The 21,814-nt window shown below is 40.2% G+C and overlaps 2 long non-coding RNA genes across 2 annotated transcripts; one reads left to right on the top strand and one right to left on the bottom strand.

The window, feature by feature from the left end:
* Window positions 1-429: 429 nt before the first annotated feature.
* LOC145512885 (uncharacterized) lies at window positions 430-5,181 on the bottom strand. The gene is made up of 2 exons (XR_014058896.1): window positions 1,770-5,181; window positions 430-491 (listed from the first exon to the last, which is right to left on the bottom strand). It is a non-coding gene; the product is annotated as an uncharacterized LOC145512885 (long non-coding RNA).
* A 144-nt stretch (window positions 5,182-5,325) lies between these two features.
* Window positions 5,326-14,772, top strand: LOC145512904 (uncharacterized). Its single transcript, XR_014058912.1, has 2 exons — window positions 5,326-6,024; window positions 12,371-14,772. It is a non-coding gene; the product is annotated as an uncharacterized LOC145512904 (long non-coding RNA).
* The last annotated feature ends 7,042 nt before the right edge of the window (window positions 14,773-21,814 follow it).

Raw genomic sequence — 21,814 nt, 5'->3', positions numbered from 1 at the left:
TGGCTAATATAATTTTTCAAGTAAGTCTATTGTCTGTAATTTTTTAACAGGCATTAAGTGCAGAGGTGGCTGAATGAAGAACTGATTGCTATCTGATCTCAAGTTAGCCTCTACATTCTTCAGTTGGTCCTGTTTCATACCCTGTGAAACACTAGAATGAATATTCTTTTTAACTAAAGAAGTAAGAAATGATTGGTTCAGGGACTTACCTGGCAGTCCAGTGGTTAAGACTCTGTGCTCCCACTGCAGGGGGCGCTAGTTCAATTCCTGTTCAGGGAACTAAGATCCCACATGCTGAGATATGGCCAATAAAAAAAAAAAAAGGAAAGCAAAGACTGGTTGAAGTTAACGATAAGATTCGGGCAATAATAATACATGTTGTTCAACTGAAATGTGACTTAAAATGATTGTGAATACAATGAAAGTGTGTTGACATTTATATTGTATTTTATTTCACAAAATTTTCCACGTGTTGTGTTCACCTCTGTAACCTGTATGAGAAAGAAAGTAATAAGTATAATGCTATTCTCACTTTTTATGAGAAACCTGAGGCATAGAAAGTGTATGACACATGTGTTTGGTTATTAAGAGTTAGGAGTGGAAGGAGGAATTTGATCTCCTGATTCAATACTGGTTGCTCCTTTGATTAAACACAAGCATGCAGAAGATTAAGAAAAAAACAAATTTTGCTATCAAGAAAGGGTCTCCAAGGTAGTTAGTGTGTAGCTGAGAGGGATCTGCCCGAGGGAACAGAAGACCTTCCCGGGATAGACCAGTGAGTTCAGAGAACCCAGTGAGAATGGATAACGCTTACTCACTCATACCCACAGATATGTAAGCTTTATAGCAAAACCTTTTATTGTTGAAACTGTTGGGTTTGGTCTTCATTTTAAGACTTTAGATTATACTCAAGGAAAGGAGGCACAGAAGACAGGGTCAGCCCCTGGGTTGAAATAGCCCCGAGTGACCAGCTGTCATGGCCTGTGCCAGGGGCCCCACTGGCATAATTTGTTAAATAAGCATCTACATGTGATAAGTGACCTTTTTAGCTATTTGTATTACCTTTCATATGGTCTGAAAAGGAAGAAAACTGTATCCAAATGAATTCTTGAATTTGTTACAGAGAAAAAATTAGATGCCACTTGGCATTTGACTTCCACTAATTACTATGAAACTTTGCCATGGCTTAAATTTTCTGATTTGAGGCAGTTGTACTGGGATGATTTATATGGTCACTATAAGTGGGTAGAAACTTATGGTGAGATTGTTGGGCTAGGCCAGAGGGTTGCGAAGCTGTTGAATGTTAGTGGTGAATGGACACTCTGAATTAATAATTAATACACTTTGATCGAAAACCACCAAGTTATAAAATCTTACAATAAAATCAAGGCCATTTACTTACCTGTCATGAATAATTTATTGTTTGAATATTTATGTGAGATATCTTTCTGACTTTTACACCTTCAAAAATATTTTTGGAATACCTGCTTTGTACATGTACTGAGCTAGAGCTTGCAGTATATCCATTAACAAAACAAGGAGCCCTACCCTTATGGAGCTTATGCTCCAGTGTGGGAGACATAACACAGGGCAAACATAAGTAAAATAAGTAGAATGATAAAAAGTGATAAATGTTATAAAAACAAAAAGAGGGAAAGGTGATAGGCCTCACAGTGAGGCAGTGGGCTACAGATAGTGTGGTCAGGGTAGCTGCACCAGAAGGTGATATTTGAGTCAGGACTTGGAGAAGGTGCCAGTATTTATTTTACCTGTATGCCTGTGGGTAGTCATTTAGATGCTCAGACTCCTGGCTCACTTAAGTAAATGTTTGACTCATGGCTTCCATGTGATGCCGCCTTGGATCCTGAGTGGTTCCCCACCAAATGCAGTTACTTAAAACATTAATGGGTAGGGGATCTAGTTTTGGGGAAGGCCATTCATTTCCTTCTCCCCTTTGCTTTTACTTCACTCTGGTGCCTTCCATGGGAGGAAAATGGTCTGAAGAGACAGGAAGTTGAATATGGTTTCATTGCTTTTGAAGCTTATTTTTTTATTCTGTCTCAGGTGTGGCACCAGAGTAGATGAGCACTTGGCTGCCTTTCGGCACCACAAAGAGTCATTCCCCACATCTTAGTCAGGGCTGCTGCCTCTCTTGTTCAGGAACCAGAAACCTATTTTTCTAGTCAGGTTGTCCTCTGTTCTCATCCCGTTTGCTGAGGGGGGAATGTGCCCTTACTGACTCCTTAATTTTATACATAGGGAAATGGAGGCAGAAACAGGAAGACACCTGCCTGATTTCACACAGCCAGTGAGCGGCGAGGTGGTGGGAGGGGCGGGGTCTCCAGCTTAACTCTGCCTCTGGCATCTTCCACTGTGCTGCCAGCTCCTCTGTGCATGCCAGGGCTGAGGGACGGAGTGCTGTGCTGATTTGGGAGCATTATCCTGAGAATCTGTAGCTTTGAATGATTGCTCATTGACTCCTCACAAGGAGAAAGTTGACCTTTACGGCCTTTGTATTTTGCTTTTGTTATAAACCAGATAACCCCAAGTGTGGAACTTTCAAACTCCAATTTTGCCCCATCATAGCAGGAATTCTTGTGTGTTTTGTATCTGGAATAGTGAAGTTGACTCATAATCACCACTGTTTGGAGTGAAAATTGTTCAAAATTATGTGGGTGCCGCAAGCAAATAAAATTTTGCGGTCATGCCTCTTGAGTTTGTATTGTTTGTGCAGTGGCAGGGGTGATAGAGTCAGTTTAGACCCTGGTCCTGGCCTTACAAGGTCTTATTTAACCCCTCACCTGGCAGTGGGAAAAAGTTTGGCTCCTTTTATAGATAGTTTGAGGTTTGAAAATATTGTTTATAAATCATGTGGCACATAAGGGGCTTTTGGAAATGGTAGCTGTTGTTATCATCATCCTGGTAACTTATTAAATATTCGACATGTGCACAGTTGTTTTCTTCTCTTTGAGGTAAGATGCAGCCCATGAGAGCATTCCTCTGTGGTGGCATGAAACAAGGCTGATCTTCATGATGCTGCTGAAGCAGAGGGACAAAAATATGTCCAAGGATACCTTGGAGAAAAACTGGCTGTGATAAGAGAGAGAGTGGGTCCAAACTGGAAGGGGTCTTTCACTGTCATCTAACTTTGCTGAAGAGGTTGTTTGACAAACCTCCACTCTGTTTGTTGGGTTTTCTGTCCTTATACAAGCAGTACTCCCAGTGGCCCCCTTCTGCCCCGTGAAGGTAAGTAATTGCACCAAGAATTAAATCCCCTGCAGAGATAAAACCATCACATGATCTTTTCCCCCTGCTGACTATCAATGCCAAAGAGGAGGCAAAATTATCTCATCTTCCTCCTCGCTCTTCCTGTTTCTGAAATTCTTTTCTTGTCCTGGAATCCAGGTAAAGGAAAAATAATGGGTATCCTATTTGGAAAAGATGGGTTTGGTTCTGGAAGATCTCTGTGCCAGGGGGCAGTAGATGGTGCATGTGTCACCTTGGTGAAGAGGTGAAGAGAGTTGGAAAACTTGTTCTTTTCTTCACTTAATGGGGTGTGTGTGTGTGTGTGTGTGTGTGTGTGTGTATGTGTATGTATTTGTAGATCTGTGGGGTGTTATTTTGTAAAACAGCCTAAAAGGTGGTTTGAATATAGTGGAAGTTTGGTAAAGTTTTGCCTTGTATTTGGAAAACTGGATGCAAGATAGAATTTTCACTTAGCTGTTACATGTGCCAAGTTTCTTGACCAGAACATGAGTCTGCATCAGAAAACAACTGTCTAGTCTTTCAGTAGTAGTTGGAGAAACAGTTAAATGTAGTTTTTATAAAAACTGGTAGTGCTGCTTGTTCACTGTGAACTCTGGCAAAATATAATACCTTTGCTGCCAAACAAAGCAGGTACATCTGAGATATCGTTGACATTTCTGTAAATGTCATCACAAAGCTAATAGTTGACGTGTATGAATCAATTCCAGGAACTAGATTTTAAACACGAGAGACTATTATGAATATAACTGTCTATTATGACATTTTCCAAGGTAAAGGGGGGAAAAAACTGAATAAAGCAAACTGTATATCATGCCAGCTGAAAGCACTTTGTTTAAATTATTACTCAGGTAATTATTAAGCTAAGGCAATGGTATTAATAATAAATAACATTTTAGGATGTGGGTTAGAATGAAAATTGCATCATTGAGGAATTTGGATTTAACTATACTTTAATCCTTGCGGTATTCTTAGGAAATAACAGTGTTTTATGTTAGATTTAAATCTTCTGTACAGTTTTCTGTCACAAATGAAAAGATCACTCTTTGCTGGTCTAAAAGAATTAAATATCAAAAAATGTGTGCATTAACAAAATCTAGGCTAATGATCTTTTTTGTTTTTGTTCAGTTGCTAAGTTGTGTCCTACTCTTTGTGACATCATGGACTGCAGCATGCCAGGCTCCTCTGTCCTTCATTATCTCCCAGAGTTTGCTCAAATTCATGTCCATTGAGTCAGTGGTACTATCTAACCATCTCATCCTCTTCCAGCCCCTTCCCCTTTTGCCTTCAACCTTTCCCAGCATCAAGGTCTTTTCCAGTGAGTCAGCTCTTCCTATCAGGTGGCCAACGTATTGGAACTTGAGAATCAGTCCTTCCATCAAATATTCAGGCTTGATTTCCTTTAGGATTGACTGGGTTGATCTCCTTGCAGTCCAAGGGACTCTCAAGAGTCTTATCCAGCACTACAATTTGAAAGCATTGATTCTTTGTCACTCAGCCTTATTTATGTGTGTCCAACTCTCACATCCTTACATAATAATCTTTAGTTGCTGACAAAGCAAATACATAACTTTAGGCATGTAGTTCTTCCCCTGATTATTTCTGAGATTCTGGTTTCATAAGAATCCTAACTTTAGTAGAATAAGGGACTCAGTGCTACCTTGGCCTCAAGCTGGGGTTGCTGAATTGCTGCCTCTACTGAGTAGGAAAGGATGCTGCAGATCAGGCCCTCTGTGTGGCTCTCGGCTTCTGCCCAGCACATTGGAGGAGTGTGGTGTCAGGAGGTTCAAAGTCCAGTCTTAAGTCTACCCTGAACACCTGTGCAATTTTGACTAAGTCTCTTAGTCTGTTTTAGGTATCTCTAATCTGTGAGGGAAGGGGCTGAAGAAGATGGTGCCTAAGGTCCTTTCTAGTTCTGACGGTGTATGCTTCTGTATGTTTAACAGCCTGGACTCCACTGAATAACATAATCACTATTTAACACTGAGTTGTCTTGTGGAATCATATTACAGTTAAATGACTCCAGATTGCCATGGTCATACTCAGAGTGCAGGATCAATCCTCTTTATTACATCATAAAGATAGGAGAGCTGGAGGCTGTCCATGCCATTCCCTCACCTGCTCCTGTGGGTGAGTTGGGTTAGCTCAGCAGCCACACTGTTTACAGTGTAGCTTCCCCCCAGGCTTACATTTCTTTACCTAAAACACCTTATGTAGAAGTGTTTTGGTAACATAAGCACTTCTGTGAACCATTTATCAAGGAGTTTTAAAAATTGTTGTTATAGTGTTATGGCCTGACTTGAGGCCTCTAAGTTATGTTAACAATGTATTAAATATGAAAATTAAAAATAAATAGTCATGTAAAGACTTTAATTTGCTTTATTATTGTGCCATCAGATTTACTTGCAAAGTACCCAAGTCTTAAATGAAAACAGTATAGTTTCCACAGGTAACTTTACCATTTAACAGTTTTACAGCCTTTAGAATTTTATGTATAATGGAAAACATGTTAAATTCTTGATTTAGATCTCATAAGATCTCAGAAGATACTTCCTCCCAAGTCATGTCATAAAAAACTTGAACTAAGAGAGTTGAAGATTTGCACTGTCTGAAACAGAATTCATTTTTGAAGGAAAGCCATACATGTTTGCTTAACAACCTGAGCACTGTTTTTTCCTGGAAAACCTCTCAATCCCAGGAAAAGTTTCTCCTTGAAATGCAGTTTCCTGTATGGCTAATAGAACATTCATCCTAACCACTGTAAGTACATTTGCAGTAATTGGAGCCACAAGCTTTCAACATTTTGCAGCAAATTCAAGTTCAACAGGCATTAAATTGATCAATGACCTGAAATTTGAGAAAAAGAAAAAATTCTGGCCGAGGTATCAGTGGAGCTCCATTGTTGACCCCACTGGGTGTAAATCTGTCCATAAGAGTGAGTCTTTTAAAATGCAATTGTTAAGCATATGGTATTTTTTGGTGAGGTAATTTAATTTTCCCAGCCTTAAACCTGCTTTAGATGTTTAAAATTATGTCTTCCTGATTTCCTTGAAGTGGAATGTGCTCGCATTTTTGGTGGATTAAAGAAACTGAAGGCCAGGTGAACAATATGGGTACTTTTCTCTCTTAATATTTGCATTCAGGTTCAGTAATGTCTACATTATTATGAGTATGTGGCATGAAAGCCCTGTACATCAGGGTATGTAAGATAGGCCATGTAATTTAACATTAGCGAAAAAGGAAACTGTACGACCAGGCAGTCATACAATATGTAGCTGATAGAGGCCTAAGGGAGAGATGTGAGTTGTCTTGTGAGGATGCTGTGATTATTATACCGATTGTACATAAGAAAATGGGAAATTAGACTGCTTAATCAGCTTGCTCAAACTGACACGGGTGTTAGGTTTGTACAGAAATAACTGTGGTTACCTTTGGGCCGTGAATTTTAAATCATTATAACTAGGTTCAAATACATCTTTATTAATCAAAATAAGAACCATTACAATCAACATATTTTTTTGCCAACGAGAAATGTTTATTTATTCCCGTAGTTTGGGTTTCCCAGGTGGTGCAATGGTAAAGAATCCACCTGACAAAGAAGCGGCGCAAGAGATACAGTTTCAATCCCTGGGTCGGGAAGATCCCCTGGAGGAGGAAGTGGCAACCTACTGCAGTATTCTTGCCTGGAAAATCCCATGGACAGAGAAGTCTGGCGGGCTACAGTCCATGGGGTTGCTAAGAGTCAGACACAACTGAGTGACTGAACGCACACGCATTCCTGTAGTGTAAAAACCCCTGCTTCAGGATTCACTGAACTCTTGGAAGGCATTTTCTGCTTCCTGCTGGCTGTGGAAGTGTTTTTCCTGCAAAAAGTTGTTGAGATGCTTGAAGAAGTGGTGGTTGGTTAGTGAGAGGTCAGGTGAATATGGTGGATGAGGTAAAACTTCATAGCCCAATTCATTCAATTTTTGAAGCGGTTGTGTGACATGCGGTTGAACATTGTCATGGGGAAGAATTGGGCCCATTCTGTTGACCAATGCTGGGTGCAGGCATTGTAGTTTTCAGTGCATCTCATCAATTTACTGAGCATACTTCTCAGATGTAGTGGTTTCGCCAGGATTCAGAAAGCTGTTGTCGATCAGACAGGCAGCAGAGTACCAAACAGTGACCTTGACCTTTTTTGGGTGAAAATTTGGCTTTGGGAAGTGCTTTGGAGTTTCTTCTTGGTCCAACCACTGAGCTGGTTGTCACCAGTTGTCCTTATAAAATCCACTTTTTGTTGCATGTCACAATCTGATTGAGAAATGGTTTTGTCGTTGTTGCATAGGATAAGAGAAAACAACACTTCAAAACGATTTTGTTTGATTTTCGGTCAGCTCATGAGGCACCCAATTATCAAGCTTTTTCACCTTTCCAATTTGCTTCAGGTGCCAGAACACTGTAGAATGGTTGACATTGAGTTCTTTGCCAACTTCTTGTGTAATTTTAAGAGGATAAGCTTAGATGATCTTCTCAATTTGTTGTCAGCTTCCGATGGCCAGCCACTGGGCTCTGCATTTTCAAGGTTCTCCACTCCTTTGCAAAACTTCTTGAACCACCACTGCACTGTACGTTAGTTAGCAGTTCCTGGAAAATGCATTGTTAATGTTGCGAGTTATCTCCACTGCTTTATGACACATTTTGAACTCGAATAAGAAAATCACTTGAATTTGCTTTTTGTCTAACATAATTTCTGTAGTCTAAAATAAATATAAAATAAACAGTGAGTAATAAGTCGTTAGTAAAAAACATAAAGTGAGAAATGCACCTTAAAATGATGTGTAACAGAGCTGCATTTATTTAAGAATGTATTCCAATACCAAAACAGCAAAGTTCAACAATGAAAAACTACAATTACTTTTGCACCAACCTAATACTAAGTGGCAAAATTGGGACTTTTTGCTACTCTGAACCTCTGGCTTGTCTTTGATGTTGGTAATCTGAAGATTCTGTTCTCTCTTCCTCTTTACTCTCTCTCTGTTTTCTACACTCATGGTTTCTAGAACTTTGTCTAGCTGATGACTTCCAATTTCTGTATTTTTCTGTATTTTAATCTCCATCTTTTAAAAAAAATTCCATGATCACATTCCCACCTACCAACAGATGCATGACTGCCCCCAACATATCCAAAATCGAATGTGTTAATTTTTCTCTAAAATTATTCCTCATTCTACATTCCCTTTCTCAGAAACTACCAACAGTATCACTAAAAAATAGTCACCCAGAATCAGTCTTGACTCCTTCCTGGCTTTCTCCATCACCTACCTTTAATGGGTTCTGGGTTCCTATTGACTTAATGACCTCTCTGTAATCTTTCTTGAATCTGTCCATATTTTCTCTCTCTGTTCTTCTTTAGGCCTTAGAATTTCCTACCCCAGTTAGTTCAGGAGGCACCTAAGTTTCTGCCTGAGAGTTTCTCCAACATCAGTTCATTCTTTACCCTGTAATCAGGGTAATCTTTATAAGTGAAAATCCAGTTCATATTTTCTTTTTCGCACCCCCACATTGGTGTTCTACCTACTGCAGAGAGTGCAAATTCCCTAGCAAGTGGCAAATAGTCCCTCAGAGCCCAGCCTCACCTACCTTTGTTTGCATCTCTTATCTTGCTTCCCAAATGACTGATAATCTATAGACACAGCAAACTTTGCTTCCTGTCATGGCCACATTCTTTTATGCCTCTTTGCCTCCTGCATGCTGTTTCCTACACCTAGGATCTCCCTCATTAAATGGAGGTGAATTCCTATTCCATCAAGAGGTTGCTCCACTGTCAAAGTCTCCATGAAACTCCATCTCCACAAAACCTGCCTTCCCCTCACTCCACCATGGCTGTAGTGCACCCTTTGTGTTCCTGCAAACACTTTGCTTGTGTGTTAGCAGCTCTCTTTCAGGCACCTGCTAATGATTTATTTAGAAGACATCTGTCTCTCTCTCTCTCTCTCTCTCTCAAAGCTCACTGGTTGAGGATCCCAGAGCTTGGCATAAATCAGACATTTGTTGAATGACCAAATGGTTGCTGTTTTGCATTTGAAAGTTGGGTGAATTTTCTGTTGTTACTGTAACAAATCCCCATTGGCCTAGTGGTTTAAGCAATAAAAATGTATTATCATACAGTTCTGGAGGTTTAAAGTCTGAACTGAGTCTGATAGGGTTTATGGGTTGAACTGTGAAGAAGATTCAACTCCCTTCTTTTCCTGAGTCTTTGTTTCCTCATCTGTGAAGTAAGTAGACTGATGCTCACCTGTTACCCGTCAGGATTTTGTGGGTGTGCATTGCGTGTATTAAATAAGGAATATGTGAAAACATGTAGCATAGTGTTTATGAACTCTAAAGAGCAAGAACTAGTTTTTCCTTTTTCCCCTACTCATAGGGCAGTGGTTTTCAAAGATTAGTGCATATCAGCTCCTTCCTGGGCTGTGCTGACCAGTTTAGTAACCATTGGCTGCCTAAAGTGTGGCTGATCCAAGCTGAGATGTGCTGAATATATCAAATAAATACTGGCTTTTGGAGATGGTATAAACATTGTAAAATAACTCATTGATATTTTTATTGGTAACATGCTGAAATGATAATATCTTTGCAATACTGAGTTAAAATATATTAATAAAATTAATTTCACCTATTTCTCTTTACATTTTGGATGTGGCTGCTCAGTTCAGTTCAGTTCAGTCGCTCGGTAGTGTCTGACTCTTTGCGACCCCATGAATCGCAGCACGCCAGGCCTCCCTGTCCATCACCAACTCCCAGAGTTTACCCAAACTCATGTCCATCGAGTCGGTGATGCCATCCAGCCATCTCATCCTCTGTCGTCCCCTTCTCCTCCTGCCCCCAATCCTTCCCAGCATTAGGGTCTTTTCCAGTGAGTCAACTCTTTGCATGAAGTGGCCAAAGTATTGGAGTCTCAGCTTCAACATCAGTCCTTCCAACGAACACCCAGGGCTGATCTCCTTTAGGATGGACTGGTTGGATCTCCTTGCAGTCCAAGGGACTCTCAAGAGTCTTCTCCAACACCACAGTTCAAAAGCATCAATTCTTCGGTGCTCAGCTTTCTTCACCGTCCAACTCTCACATCCATACGTGACTACTGGAAAAACCATAGCCTTGACGTAGCCTTTGTTGGCAAAGTGATGTCTCTGCTTTTTAATATGCTGTCTAGGTTGGTCATAACTTTCCTTCCAAGGAGTAAGCGTCTTTTAATTTCATGGCTGCAGTCACCATCTTCAGTGATTTTGGAGCCCCCAAAAATAAAGTCTGACACTGTTTCCCCATCTATTTGCCATGAAGTGATGGGACCAGATGCCATGATCTTAGTTTTCTGAATGTTGAGCTTTAAGCCAACTTTTTCACTCTCCTCTTTCACTTTCATCAAGAGGCTTTTTAGTTCCTCTTCACTTTCTGCCATAAGGGTGGTGTCATTGCATATCTGAGGTTATTGATATTTCTCCTGGCAATCTTGATTCCAGCCTGTGCTTCTTCCAGCCCAGTGTTTCTCATGATGTACTCTGCATATAAGTTAAATAAGCAGGGTGACAATATACAGCCTTGACATACTCCTTTTCCTATTTGGAACCAGTCTGTTGTTCCATGTCGAGTTCTAACTGTTGCTTCCTGACCTGCATACAGATTTCTCAAAAGGCAGGTCAGGTAGTCTGGTATTCCCATCTCTCAGAATTTTCTGAAATGTTTTAAATGACATTTGTGGATTACAGTCTATTCCTCCTGAACAGCGTCACTGTCCTGGGAATCAGCATCTCTGCTCTGTAACAAACCACCCAAACTGTAGTTGCCTAGAACACCACTTTTTAGTTTTTATAATTACTGGAGTTGACTGGATCTCACTGGAGTGCCCACAGTTCCTCTCCCTCATGTGTTTGCAGTCAAATGGACATGGACTTAGACATGGTTTGCCTGTCTGCTGCCAGGATGCTCCTCCCTGTGCATCTCAGTCCTCGGGACCTCTCTGCTGGCTTCTCTCCAGTGAAGATCCCTGGGCTGCTTTTATTGCAGCTCAGAGTGGCCAGATCTCTTTTTTAAAAAACATTTATTTATTTATTTGGCTATGCCAGGTCTTAGTTGTGGTATGCAGGATCTAGTTCCCTGACCAGGGATCAAACCTAGGCCCCTTGCATTGGGAGCAAAGAATCCTGGCCGCTGGGTCACCAGGGAGGTCTCTGGATCTTACTGATGCCTGGCTTGAAGGTGTCAGCACACCCTTTCCTCTCTTTTCTACTGGTCTGAGCAGTCACAGAGCAGGTAGGTATTGGCCATGGGGGAGTGGCACAAGCTTCACCACTTCATGGGAAGTGCCAGACACTGCAGGGAGTGTAGTGGGACGAGCTGTCACATTCTCCTCACCAAGAGACTGCAGTTCAGCTTGTCTGAGGGTGTATTTCCCACGCATCCCCAGGGGTAGGAGACTTCTTTTTCTTAAGATTGTGGCGATCTTTGGTCCAATATTGCCTCTAGAAGTTAATCCTGCAAGAAATTTAGGAAGAGGCAAGAGGAAGACTTTTCCCCCTGCATTTTAACCATCTGTTATCTCCATGATCATAAATGGTAATAAAGCAATGACTTTTATCATAAGCATTAGCTGGGAATGGGAGCCATGTTCCAGAGTCCTAAGGAGTGAGCTGTGTGTGGCAGACTATAAATCATGTGAAACCACAAGAGAGGGCAGAAGTAGCCTGTGTGTGCATGTGAGTGTGTACACATGCATGTATGCATTTGGGTGTGTGTGTGCATGCATGCATGAGTGTGTGGTCTGGTGCTCAGAATGCAGGCAGTGGAGCCCACCTGCATGGTTGGAATCCCAGCCCTGCCAATTCTCCAGCTTTGTGACCCAAGGGAGATTTCTTCACTTTTTTTTTTCTTTCATTTCCTCACATATAATGTGGGTCACAACAAAATCGCATAGTTGTTACAAGGAATCAGTTAGGACCTACAAAGGATTTAGAATGCTGTCTGGATAGTGCATAGTAAGTGCTCAGCAGTGCTATTTTATTTCTCTGTTTATGGTTCAGTTTTATACCTCAGTAATCTCCTTTCTCTCTCTATCTTTTTCTCTCTCCAGGGAAGTAAAAAAAAAAAATGATGAAAATGAGGATGACAATTACCAATCTGAGTGGGACCAGTTCCAAAAAGTCAACCCAGATAAGAATTGTTGCAGTGGTTAAATCCCAAACATCCTTGGCCCGTGAAGCCTTCATTCTCAGAGAACTGAATGTATGTGGCTTGTTTGCTTCTTAGGTAGAGTGGTGCATCCTGTGGACACTGTTGTGTGGAGAGTTACCATGTGTGGAATCTGAGTGGTGCTCTGGGGTTCCTCCAGAACCTTGGCTCTTTTTTTTTTTTTTTGGCTATGTTTCCATAAATGATTTGGACCCTCTGGTTAAATCTACCTGTCTTGTCATTATAAATCTTACCAGATGGCATGTAAATGTTTTTAAAGTGGTTAAAGAAATCACGAGCTCAAATCAAAGCTATAGATGATTGCTGACTTTGTAGATAAACTATAACATTTATTTCCAACATTCAGTACTGGAAAACTAGGAAATGGGGGTTACCAGCATAGCTTCACTGTTAACTAGTCTTGTGGTCACCAGCCCACATAGATCTGATTTCCTCCTCTGTAAGCAAGCAGCATGGCCTTTCAGAACTGGACCCTCTCAGCTCATAGCAGTGGGAAGGAGAGCATGATGGCCACAGTTAATAAGGACTCTTGTCCTTCATGCTTTTTAAATATTGGAGCATTGATTCTTCTCACTTTTTACACAAGAACATAATTTAATTGAGGGGGAAAATAGTAATGTTTTAAACTCCAGTGGAGACATAAAAATCTATGTTTTATGTATAAAGAATGAAAATATTTTTGCAAGAGAAAAAGTTTGTATATAGAAGAGGGTATTTTAAAATCTCAGAATACTTATAAAGTTCATGGTTTAAATTCTGTGTTAAAAGTTCTGATGAGAACATATAAAGCAACACACTACTGAAAACATAATGTGCAGGAAAGTTGTCACGTTTCATTTAAAAAGCACACACCAGCATGTGACTGCCAGAGGCTGGTGAAGGAGAAACAGAGGTGATTACTAAGGGGTATAGTTTCTTTGGGGGATGATGAAAATGTTCTGGAATTGTATTGTTGTAATGTTGTGCAACTTTGTGAATATACTAAAACCCACTAAATTGTATATTTGAAATGGTGAATATTATGGTATGTGAATTATATCTCATTAATGCCAAAGCCTTTGACTGTGTAGATCACAATAAACTTTGGAAAATTCTGAAAGAGATGGGAATACCAGACCATCTGACCTGCCTCTTGAGAAATCTGTATGCAGGTCAGGAAACAACAGTTAGAACTCGACATGGAACAACAGACTGGTTCCAAATAGGAAAAGGAGTACGTCAAGGCTGTATATTGTCACCCTGCTTATTTAACTTATATGCAGAGTACATCATGAGAAACGCTGGGCTGGAGGAAGCACAAGCTGAAACCAGATTGCCAGGAGAAATATCAATAACCTCAGATATGCAGATGACACCACTCTTAAGGCAGAAAGTGAAGAAGAACTAAAAAGCCTCTTGATGAAAGTGAAAGAGGAGAGTGAAAAAGTTGGCTTAAAGCTCAACATTCAGAAAACTAAGATCATGGCATCTGGTCCCATCACTTCATGGCAAATAGACGGGGAAACAGTGTCAGACTTTATTTTTTGGGGCTCCAAAATCACTGGAGATGGTGATTGCAGGCATGAAATTAAAAGACGCTTACTCCTTGAAAGGAAAGTTATGACCAACGTAGACAGCATATTAAAAATCAGAGACATTACTTTGCCGACAGAGGTCCATCTAGTCAAGGCTATGATTTTTCCAATAGTCATGTATGGATGTGACAGTTGGACTATAAAGAAAGCTGAGCGCTGAAGAATTGATGCTTTTGAACTGTGGTGTTGGAGAAGACTCTTCAGAGTCCCTTGGACTGCAAGGAGATCCTACCAGTCCGTCCTAAAGAAAATTGGTTCTGAATATTCATTGGAAGGACTGATGTTGAAGCTGAAACTCCAATACTTTGGCCACCTGATGCGAAGAGCTGACTCATTGGAAAAGACTCTGATGCTGGGAAAGATTGAAGGTGGGAGGAGAAGGGGACGACAGAAAATGAATGGCATCACTGACTCAGTGGACATGAGTTTCAGTAAACTCTGGGAGTTGATGATGGACAGGGAGGCCTGGAATGCTGTAGTCCATGGGGTTGCAAAGAGTCGGACACAACTGAGCAACTGAACTGAACGGACTGAAAAAACAATACACTAGTACTTAGAACGATTTAACATCTTGCCAAATGAAAGTATGCATGCTTGAATCTCTCCATGGTTTAGAAGTATAATCTCCAATATAATGCAAATTTCCTAACTCTCCCTGCATTCACTTTCTTAAATAATGAACAGTGAATAAAATGTTCTGTGTGGTTTTGGAAAGTCATCTCTTTTGAAGGGGTATTGTGGTTAAGGGACAGGTAAGTTGGAGTCTTTTGTCTGAGGTGACTGATGACTTGCTCTTACACACAGCCTGGTGGGTCCTGCTTGCTAGAAGCTATGTTGTCTCCCAGACTTCCCCACCAAAATGTCTTCAAGAGCTGAAGGAGTCAATACCTGACCCCAGGCTGGCTCACTGAGGCCTGGTATTCAGGTTTTGGTTTTCAGTGACCTGAACCAATCAAGTTATTCCCAGACAGAGACTTGAATTTACCTTGGTTCATAGGGCCAGGCCAAGTAGCTTGCTGAGAAAAACAGAAATAGTTCTTACTTATTGTACTAAGTAATCTAAGAACATCCCTTTTTGTTGTATTAAAACAGTTCCATGTAGCAAAGTGTCAATATTTGTCTTACAATTTATATATAAGAATGTACCTTTGATATAGAAGTATCATCTTGTTCTTTGCTTCTGGGTTTTACCACCAGCTTACCCAAACTGATTAGATTACAATGGTACCTCTGATAGACAAAGCCATCATCTTTAGCTGTTTGAACCTGGATAAATATTTTTGCAACAAAATCCAAATTAGAGACTTAAATTTCCAGTTAGCAATCTTGTTTAAACAAAAGCTCTTTCTGTTGCCTTGCAATGGAAATCAAGATTTTACCAACATTTGATGTCATGAAGGTGTTCGCAAGCTTAAATAATATTTTTGGTAAGAACAAAAGTATCTAATGTTTTTAACTTAGACTTAATTCAATACATTTGCATAGTTCTGTGCAAGTAACTCATCTTGGCTCAATTTTTCCTTTGAGAGCTTTTAAAATCACAATTATGCTACACTCTTTTATGTATCCTGATACATCGGATAATATTTTAGTTTCATCATGGAAAAGAACATTGAATATGGAGACATTTTTCACTGTTAACTTTTAGCCTCATACATTTTCATAATTTATTTTTTTCCACTTGCTGCTTTATATGACATATGTGACATTTGATTATTTAATACTAAATGTGATTTGCATAAAGCCAAACCGCACAACCCTCTTGCTGAAGATAAAACTGAGGTTAAAGATAAAGATTTATTTTCATATTTGTACAGTGAATGACTTTAGAGTGATGGTTTTTGTGGGCTTTTATTGCATATGTGTGTAAGAAATTTCATATGTATATATTAAGTAGGCCTCTGAGTATTGAATAATTGTTTTATGATTTTGATTTACATGGTTTACATTTTCATAGTATCAGCTATATTTCGTTTGTACTGTTTATGTCTCTTCAAACCATTAATAATTATCCCATAAAGTATAATTTTTATAGCAATGCAAATGTCCAAGGAACTACAAATGTTTTCTGCATTATAAATTCAGTACAGCATGATTACTTGGGCCTTCTGGGTGTTCCCTTTCAGCATGGCTGCAGGCATCCCCGAAGCAGTTTTAGTTCTAGGATGTGCCTTCAGGAAACCATGCCTTAAAACACTATTGTTTTCTGGCGTGGGTGAGAAGAGGATGAACATATGGTCTGCAGTGCTGTGGCACAGCCTTGTCATCTCAGCCAGTTGACCAGCTTGGAGTGTGATGCTTAGGAATAGTGAGGCTGTGGTAGAAAATTTTCAGGATGTGCTCTGGCCATCCTCATGATCTCAGTGGTTAGTTCCTTTCTCTGACCACCCCCCCCCACTGCCTGCCCCCTGCCCCCCAGATAGCTAACTTTTGTTCATCCTTTTGTTTTAGTATTTTTTTTAATATTTATTTTTTTTATTTGGCTGAGCCAGGTCTTAGCTGCAGCCTGTGAGCTCTTAGTTGCAGCATGTGAGATCTAGTTCCCTGACCAGGGATCAAACCTGAGCCCTCTGCATTGGGAACACAGATTCTTAGCCACTGGAACATTAGGGAAGTCCCCTTTTGCTTTAGCGTAAACATCACTTCCTTCGGGAAGTTTACCCTCTTGACCCCAAACCAGGATGATGCTTCCTGCTCTCTCTTGTGTAGCACCCTTTCCAACTGGTCAGCATCCTTACTGTTCTTGTATTTGTTCAGCTAGACATATGCCCTGAGCTTTATCCCTGCTTGCTGCTGCTTCCCCTCTGCTTTACACAGTCCTTCAAAAATTAACTGTTTAAGGCAGGATTTGCAGAGTTTCTGCAGGCACACATACACAGAGACACGCATACACAGTGGACAAGGACAGTATAAATAAGAGGCAGCATATTTAGTGGCCATGGGTATGAACTCTGCAGCCAGCCTGCCTGGTTTGAACCTGGCCGCATGTACTTACTAGTAAGTAACTATGAGCAAGGGGCATAACCTCTGTGTATCCCAGCTTCTTCATTGGTAAAATAGGAGTGATAACAGTAGTTTTCTCATAGAGTTGTTATGAAGACTAAATGAGTTAATGTATGAAAAGGGCTTGGAACAGTACCTGGCACTTGATTAGTCAATTAAAAAATAAAAATTTTAAGCACCATTGATTGCATTTGTCTTGTTCAGGACCTTGGGTACTACCGTAAGTACATAAGAGCTCCTGAAATTTACCATGTTTCCTGGGGGATGGGCATTGTAGAGGATTCATTTTGACATAAGTTCATTAACCTCTCACATATATTCTTGGTGTTTTGATGGACACAAAGCTGGGGTATCATATAGAATAGGATATTGTTTAGAGTGAATTAAAAGAGAAGGAAATCACAAAGAAAAATGAGGCCCATGGAGTTAGAATGTAAAGTTGTGAATAGAGTTCTTATAAGTGTAGGATTTCCATTTATTAAGAGCTGATTAGATGAAGTAATTGAAGGGATTAAGAATATACCAGATTTCCGACCGAGATTTTGAATTTAAATGACAGTAAATGTGGTGGTGGTTATTTCTAACTACATGGAAACTAACCTTTATGTTTATACTAGGATGTAGCCTGTCAACAGGGATCTCCAGTGGATATACCCAAAACGCCACAAAATGAGAATGCATCTCCAGCAAAGCATATTGTTTTGCAAGGCTTAAAGTAAAAATAACATCTCTTCTTTCCAGATCTACATGTTAAGATATGTCTTCATAGCTGAAAATGGAAAATAGGCACAAATTCTTCAACTCGAAATTGCAGGGCATGATAAATTTTCATGTGCAAAATTCTAGGGATAATTACCCAGTTAAAATTTTTTTCCTGCATTTGTGTATCAGGTTTATTTGTGAATTTATATTTCTTAAATATTTTCAGAGAGTGGAATTTAGTTGTTTTAAGACCCTTTAACTTTTGACCTTGCAGGGTGGCAGTGCATAAACCGTGTTCCATGGCATTTGAAATATGTTTCCATAGAGTCCCACACTGTTCTTAGGATTTTGGCTTTCTAAAAGCTTTTCAATCCGTTTTCTGGCACATCTTCCCATTGCTGTGCAGCAGGATAGAACTCAGGAGCTGGATAAAGATCTCTTCACGGGGAGTCTTATGAGTTGTTCTAGTGTGGTCTTAGGAGTAAAATTAATGTTCTTTAATTTGCCTCAGATATCATCTCTTCTTGATTGTTTATTCCAGAAATAGATATTTTGTCTCAGATAAAACCCCAAAACTTTTTAGCATGATCTCTCAGGCCCTCGGTGATCTCCCTCCTAACTGTTCCCTCACTAATTCACTTGTGTTTATTGAGCTTGACCATGTCCTGGATATGATTCTAAACACTGGAGAAGTGGAGTGGGTAAGACAGATTCTCAAGCAGATTACGTTCTGGTGGGCGTTGACTGCAAACATGTAATTTTTTCCCCATCTGAGATAGAAATAGGGGTTTTTATCCATAGATCCAGTGAGTCCATGACCCCAAGTATTATAAGAACCCCTACCCTGAGTGAGAAGCTGCAAACGTAGTATATTCAGATGAGAATTCCCATGTAGTAATCAAACTCCAAACTTGATTTAGAGATGTTAGTCTTTTCTAAGCTCTCATTCAGGGCTGCTTCAGCCTGGAAGCCTACTGTGGGAAGGAGGGCTTGGTTCTCTGCTCTGTTATGCACCTCTGATCTACTGCTTACTGCTAATACATACATACCCCTTGAGGCTCCAAGCAAGGGGAGCCTGGTGCTCACACCATATATGCTGTTTTGTATGTTAGCAAGCTAAATCTCACAGAAGAAAAAAATACATGTGGCCAGTAGTTCTTGACCATCATGTGCTGAAGTTTAAGGATAAAATGTGTTGGCCCTTGCAGGAATGTGTTGTATAGTCTACTCCTGCCTTAAAACTGCAGCTCTGAAACTAATCTGATTCAATCATCCCTCTTACAGCCATGAACATGGGCTGAGGAAGTAAGGAAGGTTTAAAGATTGAAGATAACTGGGTTAGGAATCAGAAATATTGAATGTTTTGGGGTGAGATGGTATATCACTTTTCTTCTCTCTAAAACTCCATTGTAACTAGAGTCAAATGGATATTTCTTTTAAAGGTACAAACCCACAAAGACAGAACCCATAGCAACAGAGTTATGAAACTGAAGAGCAGATAGAAAGTTTGGAAATGAGCTAGCAGCATAAGAAAGCTGAATCTGAAGCCAGTAGTGGGGGAAAGCTGAGAGCAATCTAGATTTACATGGCAGATTTCTCCCAAAGTTCCGGAGTTGGCAGAAGCAGGAGGTTTAAAGGGGAAGGTGGAGCCCATTATACAGAGTGAAGTAAGCCAGAAAGAAAAACAACAATACAGTATACTAATGCATATATATGGAATTTGAAAGATGGTAACGATAACCCTATATGCGAGACAGAATAAGAGACACAGATGCATAGAACAATTTTATGGACTCTGAGGGAGAAGGTGAGGGTGGGACGTTCTGGGAGAATAGCATTGAAACATGTATATTATCATATGTGAAACAGAACACCATTCCATGTTCGATGCATGAGACAAGGGCTCAGGGCCGGGGCAATGGGATGACCCAGAGGGATGGGATGGGGAGGGAGGTGGGTGGGGGGTCCAGGAAGGGGAACACATGTAGACCCATGGCTGATTCATGTCAATGTATGGCAAAAACTATTACTATATTGTAAAGTAATTAGCCCCCAACTAAAATAAATAAATTTATAAAAAAAATAAATAAATAAAGGGGAAGGTGGGAGGGGGGAAGCAGTTTGAGAAGCAGTTCTATTATTAAATATTATTCTCCCATGCTGTGCCACTGCTACTGTGACCAAAGTCTGGAGATGTGTTTTCTGGAGTGAAAAGGAGGGATGCTAGATTAGGGGCTATGCTGGGCACTGCTGACTGTGTCGGTACTATTCAAAAAGCAGGAGGGTTAAGTGACACTATCTGAGTGCTCAGTGCTAAAAGCTGATAATATGAACTCAGCTTTCAGGACGCTGATGCCTTTATTTTCCAGAGACTGAAAGACTTTTCCCTGTAATACTGGTCAGCTAAGAGGAAAGACCTCTTTCTAAGAAATTGGCCCTGCCCCCTTCACCCTACAGTAAAGTTCAAAGTTGGCAAGTTGCTCCCATTACTTGGAGCTTTCAATCAGGATTTTAGCTCCTCTGAACAATTGAAGGGTCACTGGATTTTCATGGAAAGGCTCTAACATGGAAAATGAGGAGCAGATAAACAGAAAAATATCAACCTGGGGAGGAGAATAGAGCTTATGCAGAGAATAAAAGCTATCATTAATATATTTAGAGAGAGACAAGACTATTGCAGCCATGAAATAAGAACAAGGTACTATCAATGAAGAACATTCATAGAGCAAAAATAAGCTCTTAGAAATTAGAAATATGACAGCAAAAGTTTAAAAAAGTAAACAATCTACACTAGAGTTTGGAATACAGATTCAAGGAGTCTTCCAGAAAGAAAAGCACAAAGAGAAGCCAGGAGAGGAAGGAAGGCTAACATCTAAAAATGGCTATTCCAGAAGGCAACAGCAGAGAAGTCAGGATGACATAAATACTCAAGACAAACTTCCAGAACCAAAAGACATGTTGCTAGATTGAAACAGCCTATCTAGAAACCAGAAGAAGGAACGAAGATAGAGTACAATGTTCTTAGGGCCCTATGCCTAGAGCCTCTGCAAGTTTCCAGAGAAAAGAAGAAATAAAATTAGGAAACGCGAATTAGAATGGCTGTGCACATTGCAATGGAGACATCAGAAGCAAAAGGCAGTGAAGCAGTGATTTCAGATTTCTGAAAGAAAATAATTTCTAAACTTTAATTCGGTACCTAGCCAAACTTTCAGTACAATGTCATTAATGATGACATTTTCAAGACATTCACGGTCTCAGAAAACTTCTCTTTCATACACTACACATGCTTTTAAAAGAAGTTCTTGGAGAACTTGTTCCAACAAAGGAAGAGTAAGTGACACAGAATACAGGAAGTAAGAGATTCAGCACAGGAATATTCTGAGAAAGATACTGAAGGGAGATCCCAGGATGGGAGACTTTGCCAGGTGCAAAAAGATACTAGTCCAAATTGGAGCCGTGTGACTTAAGAAAGCTGTACTCTAAATATAGCTAACACTGCTGAATGCTATACATGAAATTTAAGAGAGAAGATGTAGGAGTTCTCATCACAAGAAAAACTTTTTTCTGTTTTTAAAGTTTTTTATCTAAATGAAATGATGGATGTTCACTAAATTTATGATAAGACTTTCACGTTGTATGTAAGTCAAGTCATTGTGCTGTACACTGCAAGCCTAAACAATGCATGCCAATTATATCTCAATAATACTGAAGGGGAAAAAACCCCGCAAAAGTCCATTTAAAATAAAAAAGAGAAAGCTGTCATCATCAAGTGCCATTACACCATCTTTTTATCTGAGGACAGAATGTGGGGGAGAGCCTGACCCCAGTTCTATCTCAGCTGTGCTCTCCTGTCCTTGTCTCCACATGCTGATGAAGTCCTGCTCCTTTCCCTTCATGCTCTGCTGTTTAGATTAGCTGCTCATTCTGCCTCAGAGGATTATTCTGTTTCTGCCTCTAGGTGGGAGACTGCATGGACTATAAAACAAAAGAGAGAAGGAGGGAGGGAGGAAGGGAAGCAAGGAGGGGGAGAGGGAGGGAAAGAGAGA

The sequence above is a fragment of the Giraffa tippelskirchi genome, chromosome 1 (assembly GCF_054371585.1).
Source record: "Giraffa tippelskirchi isolate mGirTip1 chromosome 1, T2T-mGirTip1v1.2.pri, whole genome shotgun sequence".
NCBI lineage: Eukaryota > Metazoa > Chordata > Mammalia > Artiodactyla > Giraffidae > Giraffa > Giraffa tippelskirchi.
The sequence above is the reverse complement of the archived record's forward strand: the minus strand, read 5'-3'. Positions and strand labels throughout refer to the sequence as shown.